Source organism: Pezoporus wallicus, unplaced genomic scaffold (assembly GCF_028554395.1).
Source record: "Pezoporus wallicus isolate ANWC-B61680 ecotype Strahan unplaced genomic scaffold, APGP_CSIRO_Pwel_v1 contig_2025, whole genome shotgun sequence".
In the NCBI taxonomy this organism is placed as follows: Eukaryota; Metazoa; Chordata; class Aves; order Psittaciformes; family Psittacidae; genus Pezoporus; species Pezoporus wallicus.
The window spans coordinates 1,450,726-1,466,951 of NW_026640253.1; the positions used below are offsets into that span (position 1 = coordinate 1,450,726).

General features: G+C 35.4%; 1 protein-coding gene across 19 annotated transcripts in view; it reads left to right on the plus strand.

The window, feature by feature from the left end:
* Window positions 1-16,226, plus strand: part of SOX6 (SRY-box transcription factor 6) — a 371,657-nt gene that overhangs the window by 324,108 nt on the left and 31,323 nt on the right. The window lies entirely within an intron of this gene.

Consider the following 16,226-nt stretch of genomic DNA (forward strand, 5'->3'; position numbering starts at 1 on the left):
CTTCTATTGCCTTTCCAGTTAAAAAAAAAAGTGCCAAATATACTGGTTATTGTCTCACATGGGGTATTTCCTCTGAAAAGGATAAAAGCTTTGCCCTACTTTGGTCTTCTCCCTTAAATCTTGGAGCAACAGAAAGTCCCAAAGGAAAGAATTAGATTAAAATGGGTCCCAAGAGTGAATGATGAAATATTCGCACAAACCAACAAGGATAATTTTTCCCAAAGGATTATGTTCTGCCATAAAGGAGAGATGTGATGACTGTAACAGCATAATGATCGTATCTTCTTATGTACATTTCCCGAGCTACTCAAGAGACTTTGCAGGTATATACTAAAATGTATGCCATGTTTTTACTATGCTCCTCCACAAAACAATACTGATAGATTGAAAATTATTGTTCAAACATAAATTTGCTAGGACAGGAACTTATTCACTAAAAAAAATTCTGGGTCAGAATGGCAGTTGCATGATCCTATCGTATCACTTCTTCGATTGTCCTGAGAACTACAGAACAAATTTGCACACTTAGATACATGCAGAGACATCCACAAAAGTTACAACCATTTATTTCTCAGCTCTGTGTATTCTTCTAAGTATATTCATAAGACCAAATGCATTGCACCAATATAACTCTCTTAACAGCAGTATATGAAGTATAGTAAGGATAAATTGGGATTACTTTCTCTGATAATTCATTGCTTTCTAAAATTAAAAATGTCTCCTGTTTCTCAAGTATCAATAGGTAGGATAAACAGAAATACATTCCCTGTTGTTGAAGGATAGTTACACAGCTGCCTGTTTGTGGGTTATATGCTACTTTGTGCTGTCTTAACTGTTTTGCTTCAAACAAACGAATAAGCATGCTAGCAGGTAAAATTGTCTTCCTTTATGTCATGAAAAGACATGGTATTTGCAAATGTTTGTTTGACATCTGATTAATGGAGTTTGACCATGCTTATTCCTTTCTTTGTTTTCTTTTCACAAATATTCATGCAAACGGATCTTTATTTCTATGCATGTATTTGTACATGGACATTTGTGCACAATTACGCATTTCCTGTTTATGCGTAAATTGCTCACCTCCTCTTTGTAAAAAATACAGGCTTTGATACAGCACCCACTTCAAGCTCCATGCTGACCAAATGAGATATGCAATATCAAGGAGATCTTTCAGCCCCTGACACGGTGTCAATGGTAATTATAGATCCTTACAGCAACTCTGTGAACTCGCAGCAATTTAATCTAGGAATCCTGCTGGCCTTGCTGCACTATACTTTAGCACTGCCATCTTTCTCCCACCATTGGTATGCCAGAAGCAGGCTCATCATTTTTTCTGTGGCATTTAAGCTAATGGATGCAGGAGTTCATAGATAGAAGTAAAGGCTTTCTTCTACCTGAGAGGTCTTCTGGCTGAGAGAATTCCCAGTTGCTTTATTTTCAGGTAATACAAGGCAATGTTGCAATACTTATCACTGAGTCAGGCATTGAAAACAATATAATTTGTATTAGGTGACCAACTACAGCATAAACCAGAAGCAGCAGACTATTGAGAATTTAAGTGCATAGTTCATGCATAACTCAAAAGTTACATTGTTAGAACACTGACACATTACTCATACATGTGTAGAAATTGCTGATCCCCCAGGGTTACTTTGAAAAGATAAGAAAGAATATACTTGTTGGATAAATTTTTCACTTCACATAGCTTGTCCATGTCTAGTCACATAATACTAACTCCATAAACAGGTCTATCTCAATTGGAAATGTGTAACAGGGCAATAAATGATATTCAACATCAGATTACTCGTACTAAAATCATGTTTAAGTCATAATAAGCTGTTATAACACTATTTTAAAACCTAAAGTATGCCTAACCCATCGTTAGTTGAAAATGCCCAGCTTACACCCTGAAAATCTGCAGACAACATTAATTTGCCAGTATTTCACTTTTATGCCTGTGGCCTCTAACATGTTGCAAATGCTTCTATAAGAAAGGCTGGAAAAACATATCAAATTTCTGTTCTTTTCCACTTGCTGACATTCATTAACTGAGGGAGAACAGTGAGACAAGGTTTTGGAAAGATCTCCTCTTCACCTCCACCCGTTCCAAAGCAATTTATTAAACAGCCAGTAAGAGAAATGAACACTTGTGGTTTAATGTCAGACCCATGTTGATCAGTAGCTAGGTTCATGCCTTCACTGTTGTCTTGCCAAAGGCTTCTTGAAATAGCAGGCAGCGGATGCATTCTTATCACACTGCCATTTTCCTTGCACCCTTGAGTTTGATTGCTAAGCTGCAATTTCACTATATGGCTCCTATTCAGATGAGCTGTCTTTATATTAATACAAATTCTTGCTCAGCACATCTTACTTTTACACGCCTCTTCCCTTGCATTTTTAAAGCACAGGAATGCTCTCCTATATTTTGGATGCCAGTACAAATAGAAGCCATCACTGGGAGAATTTGTATTAGAACTGTACACAAAGTGATTCACCAACACATCATGCACTGTAAAACTTCTTGGTGTGTCAAGGGTTCAGCAGACTGCCAAAACATTCAGCTGCCAGCTCCTTGCCAGAATTCTGTTCCTTGCCTCATGCCACTGAAACTCTTTAAATACTCATGAATAAGATTAGGTTTTATGGCTGCACTCTTCCTTAGAAGGGATTCCCCTTTATCAAGGGTTTGCCTGCATGACCTTTGCATAACTCCTGTATTTTATTCTTCAGTATCACACTACAGATCATACTACATCATGCCAAATGTCTCATTGATGAAGTGTGTGTTAAATCTTTGTTTCCTTTCAGAAATAACCCAAAACTTACAAATACAAGAAAGATATTTTCCTCCAAAGTTTGTTCTCACACTTTCACCCAAGGTTTATTTCTTCTCGTTCTTGGCTAAGGACATGTTGAGTTAATATTCAGTTACAGACTGACAATATATACACTGGGTTACCTATCAGTTTGCTGCACTAAATAGCATGCTCTGCTATACAGAATTTCCAAACCATTCAGTGCAAAAAACATCCATAGTTTATCAGTATATACTCATTGCCACAGAAAGACAGGCAGAAGTAATGAACTGCAGTATGGGAAATCTGTAGTGAGTGTGTATTATCCTATAAGGGAAGGAGATGATGTGTACTACTTCCTTGGTTTATCAAGTTATTTCCCTTTATCCATGCCATGGATATCTACCTCAGAATATACGTTATGGGAACATAAGGAATCCAGTTAAAAGGGAAAAAAGAGCACTCAATTTCCTGTTTATGACCCCACTGAAGTTCTCCTAATATAAGGCATTTGCTATGTTAAGGATGAATTTCAGCACATGCACCTCTCTGAATCAGCACCCACATTACTTATTCATCCTTAAACTGTTCTGAGATTCCACTTCTGTTGTATTAAGAATGCTCCGAATGTGGTGCAAGCTATGGTTTAGGTAGTGGAAGTCTGTATCCTTCTTTTATCATGAGAGAGCAGGAAAGTGTCTTGTAGTATTTGCAATGATCTGCTAGCTTGGGTCTCCTTTCCTTTTCTCCCTGCTGCTGCTCTTCCTGCTACTTACCCTCACTGTGCTTTTGCTAGGACTCTCGTATTGTCTCATGAAAACATCATCCTCATATTGCTGTTGTATGCCACATATTAATTAATTAATAGAATAGCACACACTTTCTACAGTAGAATTCCCACTAACATCTTACATGGTGAAAGGTGAGTATTATTTCATGTATTTTTGCTATACAGTGGATATGTTATCTGTACAACTACATTATTGTTGCCAAATCTGCCTTGGGTTTGAGTTCACAACAAAGCTAAACAAGGAACATTTCCATAAACAAAATACACAATTTATCATGTTTTTGATTGCTTGGAGTAGCAAAGGAATAGAGAGAAAATTGAGAAAACTGCATTGTCAGTTAATCATTGACATTAATTTTTTTAATATTATTATTTTTTTAGTGATGACAGAGCTCATTTAGGATTAGACCCTTTTTAGGCTGTGCTTTAAATCAGACCAAAGCAGATACAGTTCGAGATGAAGATCTTTAACAGATTTGAAAAGCAAGCGCTATCTAGGTTCTATATGCTGCCTCTCCAGTGCAAAGAGGTTCTTGGCAGCCTGGTCTGCAGCTCACTTACCCCTGAAGGACGTTAACTATTTGAGCAACTCTGCTTTACAAGTGGCAAAACATGGCTTTGAAAACAAAAGTCCCCCTTCCCCTTTTATTAATAAACTCCAGCAAGTGAAAACTCACTGCATTTTAAACCTGACCCCAAAAATAGCTGAATCAGAAGATTTAAAGGATTGTGGACTGTTCATGTTGGGAACAAGTAGGTTGGAAGGTGAGGAATGGGACAGAGCTTTACTGCTACATGCAGTGAAACTGCACTTTGAGTGTAAGAGTAGGAAATGAGTGTGAGGGAAAGCAAAGATAGTAATATAAAGATCCTATAGTTTGCATGTTGGAAATACAGCCAGATAGCTCCAGACTGTATAGTTCTTTCCTGCCTTTTGGCATCATCCCTTTCAGTTCTCCTAATATATAATAATTGGAAATTCTTCTTACATCTCTCTTTCTAAACCCTAAGAAGCAGCAAACCTAAGCCTTGCTGTTTGCATTCTTCTAATATCAAAGACTCTTATCCCACTCGGGAACTTAGCCATAGGAGACATTTGAGGGAGGCAGAAGAGATGTTTTCCTTCCTTTTTAGCTGCTCCACCAGGTTGGAGGGTGGAGAGGAGAGAGGGAGCAGACTGCAGATTTTAACGTTCAAAATGGAGGCTGGAATGTGTTTGATGCCTGGGTCTGTCATACTGCTGCTTATCACTGTTTCTTTTAGCTGATGTGGCAGCAGGGTTGGAGCTAGGTGGAGGTTAGTACCTGATGATGCAGAGTACCCACCCTCTAAGGGAGTCAGGGAGGGGTGTGGACAGCCTGTTTTTTGCAAAAATCCACACCCTAGAGATATCTTGTCCCATATAGCAAGCAGTAGAAGGGTATTTATGTTTTAAATCTGTGTTGCAGATATACAAGAAGTATTTATTTATTCTACAAATTAGCTAAGCAAGAGAATTAGCTAAACAGAGATGGATTTAAAGATCAGCACAATGAAGCAGGATTAAAAAACCCTTTCCATCTGAATTAATGAATTTCAGGCTGCTTTTCATAAAGTAGTTTTTCAGAAGTCATCTGTGAAGCCTTGTATAAAGAATTTTTAAAGGTAACTTAATGGGATGGAGAAAAGGTTTAAGATTATCTACTGGGGCTGTTACAGGAGATATTAAATATTGATTTATCTAGGAGTAAAAATGATACTAAAGAGTGAGGCTTGTAGTCAGATCAGTTTATCTGGAATACAAACTGTATGGCCATATTTAGTACAATGTCAACATGAAACTTAAACAAGTAGATGTGAACGGTTGAGCATTTAATCTAAATCAATTGGCTCTCCAAATCTTCAATTAAAAAAAATATATCTTAACAGTTCAAACCAAACTGTTCCTAAATGTTTCAGGTGGCTTATATTAAAAAATGCTTCACCTAGTCAGTCATACTGTATCATAACTCTCTCCTGTGTATCTTGTTGCAACTAGGAACAAAAATCCATAGTCCCAAGTCCCAGATCTTAAGTTCTTCATACTTCAAACTCTCTTGAAAACCCAATGCAAATTGTTCAAGTAATCTGGCAAATAACACTGTAAGCAATTTTCTGCTACTTGCCACTGCTACTGCAGTGCCAAGCTTTTGGTCATAATATAAAAGTTGGCTCAGATTGTACTTAGCCAACTAAAACTGATTATGTTCCCTTTTCAGACAGAAATAGATATCATTATGCCAGCTACTGGTACTGCCTAAAATACTTTTCAGTATATATAAGTGTACATAGGTCTCCAGTAGGAAATCCTTTATCCAAGTGTGACATCAAAGCAGTGCATCTCAGATAATTTAAGTGTTACATTTACTTTTGTTTGTACTGTTTTCTTTAAACATATTAATCAGACAAGAGCTTTAATGTTCCATGACTGAAAAATCCATCAAACAGATTTATGGCAGTGTGGCATAACAGCCAGTGGACTGGCTTAATATTCAGAAATCCTGGGTTCAGTTCTCAGCTTAATCATCGACTTTCTGGGTAACCAGAAGATAATAATTTCCCCTCTCTGTGCCTGAAGATATAGTTACCAACCTCCTTTTTGAAATTATTTGGGTACTACTATGTGGTAGGTATTACAATTGCCTACATATATAATAGTAAAAAGCTCAAAAATACCAATTGCTTTCCCAAGACATTATTATTCTCTTTTCTGTATGACATAGCTAGAAAATATGATCATGGTTATAAAGCAGAGGAGTACACAAAGGAGTGAGGAAGGTATGAGACAGAAAATTCCCTCTTATTCGTGGATTCTGTTTGTCCACAGAGCAACAAAAATCTTCCACTGGAATGAGGTGCTGGAATGTTCCTTCAGTGAATCACATGAACTTTTACCATATATGTCATCTAGAGCAGATGAAAAAGGATAGCAAAACAGAGAGAAAACCTTCTTTTTAAATGCAGAGAAAGGTAGTAGGGCCCAGTCTATGCTTATGCTGAAGATGAGGTCAAAAATAGGTCTTAAGTGGGACATAAGTGCCTAATATGCTCTGTGAGTGAAACCTCTACTTTTGAAACTCCCATTCAAGATTGGTTGTTAAGGTATAAAAGCATTTTCTAAACTGTCATTGTTGCATTGAGCTGAAAAGTACTTTAATGGATATCTTATGTGGGAAACTTGAAGCAAGCTTTTCATGATAAAAACAAAACAACGTTTATAAAATCATTCCACTTTAAATGGAAAGCTAGAGAATGGATTTTTGCCAGTAGCATTAGCTATAGATGACTAGCAGTTTTGTCTTTGTATATTGCAGCAGTAAAACCACATAATTTTTTCAGCCCATAGGAATTCATTTTGCATTTAAGATGGTTTGAGGTGTAAGGGTTCCCAGCTTCTGCATGAAAAAATGCATAGCCTTCAGTTACCTTTTAAAGTACTCCCTTTCTTGCATTATTTTGATTCAGATTTCCTGCATGAAGACTTACTCCTTCCAAGAGATGTAAATCTCTCCCAGTTTCCAGGAAGTACCTATTTGCCTGTGTTTGCATGTTGGAGCAAATTGAACCCTTATCCTATTGCTTTTTGTTTGTATGTTTTGATGAATTTATAGTGTTCATGAATCCAATTTGGGCTGCTTTGTCCTTGAGTACAAATTTTAAAAACATAAAGTATAAGCAATTTAGCTCTTATTGCATTAGAAAAATGAATAACATAGCAATTTCACTTTTAGGGAGTTGTTTCTTTGCCTCCAGCTAGGACATTGTTAATGCAAGGTTTTGTCCTTGCATTAACAATGCAAGGGACGATGTTCCTGACTTTGTATTGGTTTATTCCTAAACAAGAATAATTCTTCTTCAAACCAGAAGGCCTTCAACCTGCCTGCCTCAAAGGGAAAAAGGAGTAATCAATAAGAAGGAGAAAGCATCTTTTTCAGCCTGGAAAGAAGTTTTTTGTTTATTTTTTATTCTCTGATTCAGTGTAAATATATGAGAACTACATAATTTGGCCCTCATTCAGTGAAGGGCATTAGTCCATTCTTAATATTAAGTGCATAAATATTCCCCTGGAGTTAAGTAATGACTGTCTATGTCCTTGAGGCCTCTGTTAGACTGGAGTGAAAGTAGTCAGCATCTTACAAGATTTAGACCTACACGAGGCTGCAAGAATCTGCAATTTACTGGTTTTGTTTGGGTTTTTTTGTGGGTTGTTTTTTTACTGTTGAAAGAAGATTAAAGACAGGAACTAGTTGAGTGGTACATCCATATTATCACAGGCAGTATGCACATCGTACCTGATATTGTAATCATGGAAACAGTAATCTTGCCTTTCTGACATAAATAGTAAGCAGCACATTTTCCTGAGGCTGAAATAATCAGAGAAAAACATGGCAGTGATGGGGATACAAGTGGCAAAACACTGCATAATGATGTTATTATCATTGTTCCATTGTCACCCATCCTTAATCCTTAGTGATATGTTTCTTTTCTCTCTGAATATAACAAAAAAGGCCTGAGCATAAACAGAGCAATATATAACAGCAATCATAAAACGCAACCATGAAAAGTATACTTAAAATGCTACCAAAAAAGAAAATCAGCTTGGTAAATACAGAAAAAGCCTACTTAATCTTTATATGCATGGTATGCAATTATATATTTACATCCAGCACAAGGCAAGGCATATACTTGAAAACAGTAGCATTTGGTGGGATTTTGTTAACAGCCTTGATTGCATTTCTAATTCTAAATATGAATATGAACATTTGCACCCAAGTCTCTTTTGCATCACCAATTTAAACTACTTCAGGTGTCTTCCTGAAAGTGGGATGGAACAGCCCTGTCTAGAGGCCTGCATTGCTTATAGAGATAAAAAAAAAGGGGTAGGTACCTTCAGTGACTCATTTAGAGTATCTGGGTTAGATGTCTGTACTTCCAAAGCCCTGGAGGATTTACCCTAATGGAGCTACTGGAATCTATACTTACAGTACACAGCACTATTCATGTTAAAAAAGTGCTATAATAAAATGCACTTATTTTCCCTGATGTTTAGCTCTTTAATTGCAAAACTACTTGCAAATAGAATATTTGAAATATTTGCTTTTAAACCCTTATAGCTACTACCCACATGTAGAGTAAGAAAAGTGCATTTATTACTATTTGTTGATTATTGCTTCATGTAGTTCATTTTTACCACAGCTTTTTCCAGTATTGTTTGATCATGTCGCAAAATCTGCCATGTGCCTATCATAAATCAGAGTTGAAATGATAGCAGTGTCTATGAGAATGTCATCTGTTTTTCCCTTTGGTTTTATAGGTTTTAAATTAAACGTGTATATGTCTGTTTGCATGCACTTACATTTTCCATATTGTTTATATAAGAACATAATATTGCTTCTCAAGACGTTTGACCAGTGGCATGTGTGCACATCTTTGTGTGTGTTCGGGATTTTTTTAAGTAAGTTTTCTCTTTTCCCAACTTTCTGTGGAGGGCAGCTGAATTTGCTTTGTGCTGTTGAGGTTTGCAGAACACCGCACTAAAACTGAAATTGGTGACTTCTTTTCTGCCTTTTTTTTTCCATTCCAAAAAAAAAATTGTTGTGCTGAACCTAGAATAGTTTTGCTGGTTGTTATACTGCTGTGGCTTCTTGCTAAAGATGTGTTTTCAGCCTGGAATATATTACTAGATGATTAAGAGAAAAGGAGATTCACAGATTGGAGGCTAGTAACCAGATCTCTGATCTTCTAAATTCTGTTCTGATCCTAATGCATGACAGTACTCTTAATGAAATTTAGTCTCAAACAGGAAAGTTCGGGGTAGCATGCAGATATACGTACAGAATAATGGCATTGTATGAATTTGGTAGAAGTATTTTTGTACATTTTTATTGCATTTCAATGTCTCCATTTTTAAATGGAGACATTTTTACTTAGTGAAAATGAGGCTGTAACTAACAAGGTCCAACTGGCTGCTGAATTAAATGGAAATATAGCAAAATGTATATTATTGCTCCTCCGTAGTATTTAGTCTGCTAGGAAAAAAAAACATTTGTTTGCAATGTCTCAATGCTTTTATTCTTGTAACTCATATGTTAGAAATTTGAATGACCATTCTGAAGGTCCAGGAGTAGCTATTGAATTTCTTCCATTAGTCAGTTTACAGTACAGAAAAACAAACCAAGCCAAACCAACAAACAGTTTGGCTATTACCTAGTTGAAGTGTATGTAAATTGTAACTCATGTTTATTTTTGTCTCTCACAAAAATGCACATGTGTGTATTTAGTTAAAAGAAAATGCATTTTTAAATGGTTGTATTTAAAGGTAAATGGTTGTAAATACATTTGATCTATACCATTTACCAGTTCTCCCTTAAATCTAGTGAGCAATACCTAGTGTTGTAAAAGAAAATTTACTTCTCTTCCTAGAAGACTCCCATTTAATCATCTGTGGATGTTGGTCAGGAGGGAAGGGAGCAACAAAGAGAACAACGGAATTTCTCTTTGACCCCAATAGTTGAACAGCTTACACTCTGGAACATGAGATTTGATTATCTTAGCATGTGTAACTACAGATGTTGTTAACAGTCATAAAATTATCCAGCTCTTTTAAAAACAAGTGACAGCCCAAGCTTTGGACTCTTTCTGACCTCTAGTGAATTCTACAGCCATATTATGCACAGTGTAAAGTAGTAACTCCTTTTGTTTGCTTTTCATTTACCAGCTGTTAATTTAATTGATTATCCCTTTGTTTTTCCAGGACTGATGACATCTCATCAGTCTAAGGTGGCATTCCACACACAGTGGAATTTCAATCACCATATGATTCTTTTAATTTTCTTTAATCTTTACCTTTTAACTGATGTGTAATTTTACTGTAGATTGCTGGATGAATTTGCTGCTGAAACAAAGAGTTAATAAGAAAATTCTCAGATACTGCCATGCATCATGCCTTTGTGCATGAATAAAAAGTTGGAAACCGCATGAAAGCAGTAGTTGGGTTACCACACAACTGGATATGCTTAAGTCTGAACGCTTCATAACTCTAACTACTGGGGAGTTGCAAACTTATAAATAACCTTGCAATTGGTTAAAACCATATTAAAACCATATGAACAAAGACATAAAGCATTTGGTTAAGGGGGCTCAGTAAGTGCAGTAATCCTGTTGAAAGTAATCTAACCGGGGCAGATCCATAGTTTAGGAGTCCCTGTAAGTGTGGCAATAGTTACTGGTATGTATCCTACTTAGGTTGAAACATTTGCTATCCGTTCCTTTTTAGCTTTTAATTTTTTTTTAAATCATATACTTATTTTCAAAGTCAAGTTTCAATTCGCTGAAGTATATTAGCTTTTTAGTACGTGCTGAATGTTCCAAATAATCAGGGAATTCATCTAAATCCTTCTTATTTGAGTTCAGAGATTAAGATGGATACTGCTCACACTAAACAGAGATTCTAAGAATTTTAATCCTTAAAATCAGACTTCTAAAATAATTAGCTAAAAAGAGTGTTTACAATTAGGCTGTCTGGGTTTACAGTTATTTATTTGATGAAATTTTTGCCTTTACACACTCCACTTTCAAACCTTTTTCTAGACACTTTAAATTTTGATGAAATTGCAATTCTCAATTTTGACTGAAAAGAAGAAAGTCCCATATCATGACAATCACTATGTCATTCTATTACTGAGCCACTTGGGAGTATTTTCTGCTTATGATGGTCTTGCATATGTTCCATTGTCACGTGGAAGCCAGCTGAGGCTTGCCAATCAGGCAAAAATTTTAGAGTAAATTCCCTGTTATCTGCTTTTAACCTCTTACTTTCCAGTTATGCTTAAAGATGAATATATTTAAAAGGGGACCTAACGGCTTCTCTCTCCCCACATCTTTTCAAGCAAGTTCTTTGCTTTGTGCCACTGTAATGTAACACAAACGTGTAGTCTGTGGCAGGGATACTAGTCCATGCTGTATGTTCAGCATACATACTAAGATAGTACTAGAACAGTTTATTTACAACATAAGGGCCTTCAAAAACTGAACCCAGCAGTATATAGGGTGAAAATTCACTGTCCCTTTTTGGTTCCTGAGATCATTAAATTCAGGTATTTCACTTAAATAAAAAATAAAGTAAGGTCAGGTTGTGTCAGCATTCATAGAATTCATCATTTCCTTCATTTGTGCAACCTGTAAATCAGTGGTTGGAAAAGATACACTTTGTATCTTGTAGTATCTTGCAATATTGGCATTCCTACAATAAGTTTGCCTACTTTGCTAATTTCATTTCTCCAGTTTCTTGGAGCAACTCCTGCTGCTGTGATGTTGAAAACAAGTTCTAGATATTCACCACAGTTCTGTAAAACCAAAGGCCTTCATTTTAATTGTAACAATAACGCCACTATTGTGTTTATCTACTTTACCATCCAAAGAATTCCAGCAGTTGCATGCCCGCACAGCAGTAGGATGATTGACATTGCTGTAATAAGCTTAATGTTTAAACTTCCCACCCGTAATAACTAAAATATCCAGAGATAAGGCTGAAAGTCAACTTGTAATTATCCCTTGTGTGCCAAGATGTTGCAAAAGATTCTAAGTGGAGGGTAATTTAACTTTTCAGTCCTAGCCATTTAAAAGTAGTGAGAAGTGAAAAGCTTGGGATGTTTGCATCTTGACTTTCCAAGGAAAAAAAAAAAAAGGTTTTGTGATTCCTCCTGGTTCAAACTGGGAATAATTTTCTATGTTCTACTGAAAATGTCCTTTTTATGTTTTGAATATACTAAGTTGTTTTCCTGTTGTTTACTGTCCATGGTACATGAAGAGAATAGATTATGATTAGCAAATAAACTACTAGAACATTTAGTATTGAATAATTCAATTGAAATACATTTATATGTGCAGACAACATGCAGTAATTATTTGTAGTCATTCTAACTAAAGAACTGTCCTCAGAAGAAATAATATCCCTTCTGTAATATGTTCTGTGGCTTCTGTGAATGACCCGTATTAATTCAGTTTCTAGAAACTGCCTCTTTAAATTGATGTTGGTAACTGCTTCCATGCTAGACTACTGAAATAAAGGGTATTACATCATTATCCAAACACGTCTACTTAAATAAAAAGTATTTGTTTGCAAAAAATATATATATTTTCAGTCTTTCACACAACGTTCAGCATTCATGACATTTTCCATTTCAGACTAAGCATACATTTCAGATGTGGAAAAAGAAAGCATGTTGAAATAATTTGAGGCATGGGTATAGTCGGATCAGTCTTGGTAATCCAGAAGGGAGGGGTGCCCAGTGTATTATTACATTTCGTATATTATTTTTCAAGAGATGGATGCGATCAGTCATCTTCTCGCATATGGTTTGAAAAAGAATTGTCTTGCTGGCAAGTAAGCTGTTATTTAAGTACACAATCCACATTACTTCAGAAACAGTTTTGCCAAACTTGTCCAAGTATTCTCACACCCTTAAAGATGGTATAAATATCATTTATAGCAAGCCGTTTACTTCTGACTATATGGAATGCCTTCCTGCTCCCCTGATCTAAGTGTCCCAGTTTGCATTATGGCCTTTATTGCTTCTGTTTGATGGAGTGATCAGTAAAAATTTAATGACACTATAAAATAATAAAAATGTCATTAATTTACCACGGATCTTGGATGCAGTGGTTGTAAAGTTACATTAATAAACAGAATATTTTTTACAACAAAAAGCATTGTTATGTGGGAACATATAAATAACACACATAAATTTAAGAGCAATTTTACTGTTAGCACACACATTATAATGGAATAGCCAATAAGTGTATAAAACATAGTATATAAAATTTTATGAAAATATACTGTGCACATCAAAAATTCAGCTTTCATCTAAGTGTAGAGAAAAGCCATTATTGTGTGCTTACTGTTTCATTGCTGTTCTTTCACAAGATCACAATTTTATATTTGTTTCTAGTCATTTAAAGTTTGAAGCCTTTTCAGAAGTAGAGGCTACTGCTTCCTTTTCCTTTACTCGTTGCTTCACTAAATCATTCTTTTACCTTCCACATGTGAAGAAAGAATTGATACTTTCTGCCAGAACGTGACGGGAAAGTTGCTAATTTAATGCAAAGCTAAAAATAATGCCAAAGGGGTTGAAAGGCTTGCTTGGCGACTCTGGAAAATAAGGGATAACTATCTAGCAGTCTATCTGTCATCACTGGGTCTGCTCCATCACTGACTGTGATAATATGTGAATATGATGGATGCCACAGCCTTGTGGCTCATAACGTTTAACATTCATCAGCTCTCACTAACGGGGGCTTTATAATTTAAATATCTTTATTTAATATGCAACATCTACCTCATACATCATAATTTCAAAGCACTTAGAGAACCAACAGTCCTGCAAGACGGTTGAGCAGACTTTAATTTTTTCAATAACTTTTACGTTTTCTGCGTGTTTGTGACTGACAATGCATAAATAAGTGCCTAATCATATCACAGAATGGAAAATTGAGATTTGGCTGCTAAGAAGAATCTTTTTGCTCTTCTTTTTCTCATTTTAAAGAAGTGATTACTTTTACTGTGTGTTCAACATATGAAAAGTACAAAGGATCTGAATCATGCTGGAAAGAGCTTTCAGTTTTCTAGCACAAACTCCCATTGACTGTGTTGATCTAGTCGTGAGAAAGGGTTGTCAGTGTCATGTCCTAAACCTTTTTTCTGACATTTAAATGGGAAAACTTAATGTGAATATACAGTATAAGCTCCGTAGCCAGCACAAAAAAAAATAAAAATCATTTCAAAACAGAAGTCTAAAATGCTCTTTCACTATAAAAAAAAAAAAAGAAAATACCTGCACTTTATTACAAACTCACTGAAATTTTCTGGTAATGTAGATTAGGGAGGTAGTATATATCCAACAGTCGATGTACATGTGTGCAAATATAATACACGTGTAGGGAATACAGTTGTTATTGCAGACATGTATAGCCATTTACTTTTAATGAAGGTAGATCTTTTTTTGTTCATATAGAAATTTTATGTACAGAGTCAATTTTCCTCTCAGTCCTTGCTCATATTATTAAAAAGGTATACCTATAAAGGATTTCTAGTGCAAGTAACTATTCTCTTCAGGATGAATGCAAGATGGGCACAAAGACAAATCCCATAAAGAAAGGACTGGAGCCTAGTGGGACACGTTTCCTCTCTAATAATAAATTTCATATAAATTTGTTGTATTTCATGGAATTGTAAAGGCATCTACTAGATAAAAAGATCATTAGTATTGGGAAATATTTTTTATTTTTTACAGTTCTCTGAATTACTCTAAACCCATTGGAAATATTTTTTTTTTTTTTAAGATGACTATGAAGATTATTTGCAGTAAAAAAGCAAGCAAAGGAATGACTTCAAAAGGCAATTCAAAGACTTAAATACAGCTAGCTTTGTTACTGCTTTTTATGAATTAGAAGGAAGAGGTTACTAAATAACGCTAAGTACATCATCTTTGTTTGACAAGAGCAGGTATTTTTTATAGTGTAAGTGCTATCATTTTACTGTTCTTGAACCTTATAATGTAATTTTCCCTTCTTCCATATCAAAATATTGATATTCTTCCAGAAACTTTCTTTTTTTTTCTTTCACCTTTTTTTTTTTTTAGCAGAATATGTTTTGGTAAAATCAAAGAGAATGAATGACTACAGATATATTCCAAATTTGCAGATTGATATGTAGCAAGGTCTGTTGATTTTTGTAGTAGAAAGGTATTTCTCCTTCTTCTGAAACACATTTAAAAGCTGTTTTTCCAAGAATACTGCAGGTACTGTATTAACATACTTAAAGCTTTCAGCACAAATATTTTGGAAGAGACACTATATGTGCCAAAAGCTGTTTTTTTTAGTACTGTTCTTTGTTTTTATCTCTACTGCAAATCAGCCCTTTGTGATGGAACGCAGAATTCTCGACAAACTTACTTTTTATTCTGTCTAGCAGTATAACAGATCCCATCCTGATGATTCAGGTGTATTGTTACATCGCACAACATCTTTCAGTAAAATATTGTGTCTCTAGTATTGCAGTGCCTTTCTGCAGTCATATTACTTTTGTAACTCTTTTCTTACGAGTCCCTTCTATATGTAAGCTCCGTCACCAATCGCAGATTTTATAGAAGAAAATAAGAACTTAATCAAATATAAAATGCAGAGTTATTTTGTTCAACAACTGGAAAGGTCTGAGGAATTTTTAGAAATGCAATTAGCAACTGAAATGCCTCAGCTGCATGTTGTGGCAAATCCAGTGTCAGATTTTCTAGTCTTCCTCTACAAATTAAACAGAGAATAATTTAAAAAAAATCCATGGCTGATGGAATCAAAAGGTTGAGGAATCGAAAGAATTCCTCAGTTGTTGGCCTGGTAGAGTTTTATTACTGAAAGATAATGATAATAGGGCAGTAATCACACTGGAAAGAAGTAGTATTTGGAGGTGGAACAGAGGTGGAGTCAAAGCCATCAAGTATGGGGGGTTTTATTCCTTAAGAATATTTCCAAGTTTCTAGCCATCTTGCAGGAAAGAAATTCCTAGTGTTTTCTTCTTATGTCTAGTATGCACAGCACAAAACTAGGTCATTGAACAATAGACTGAACAG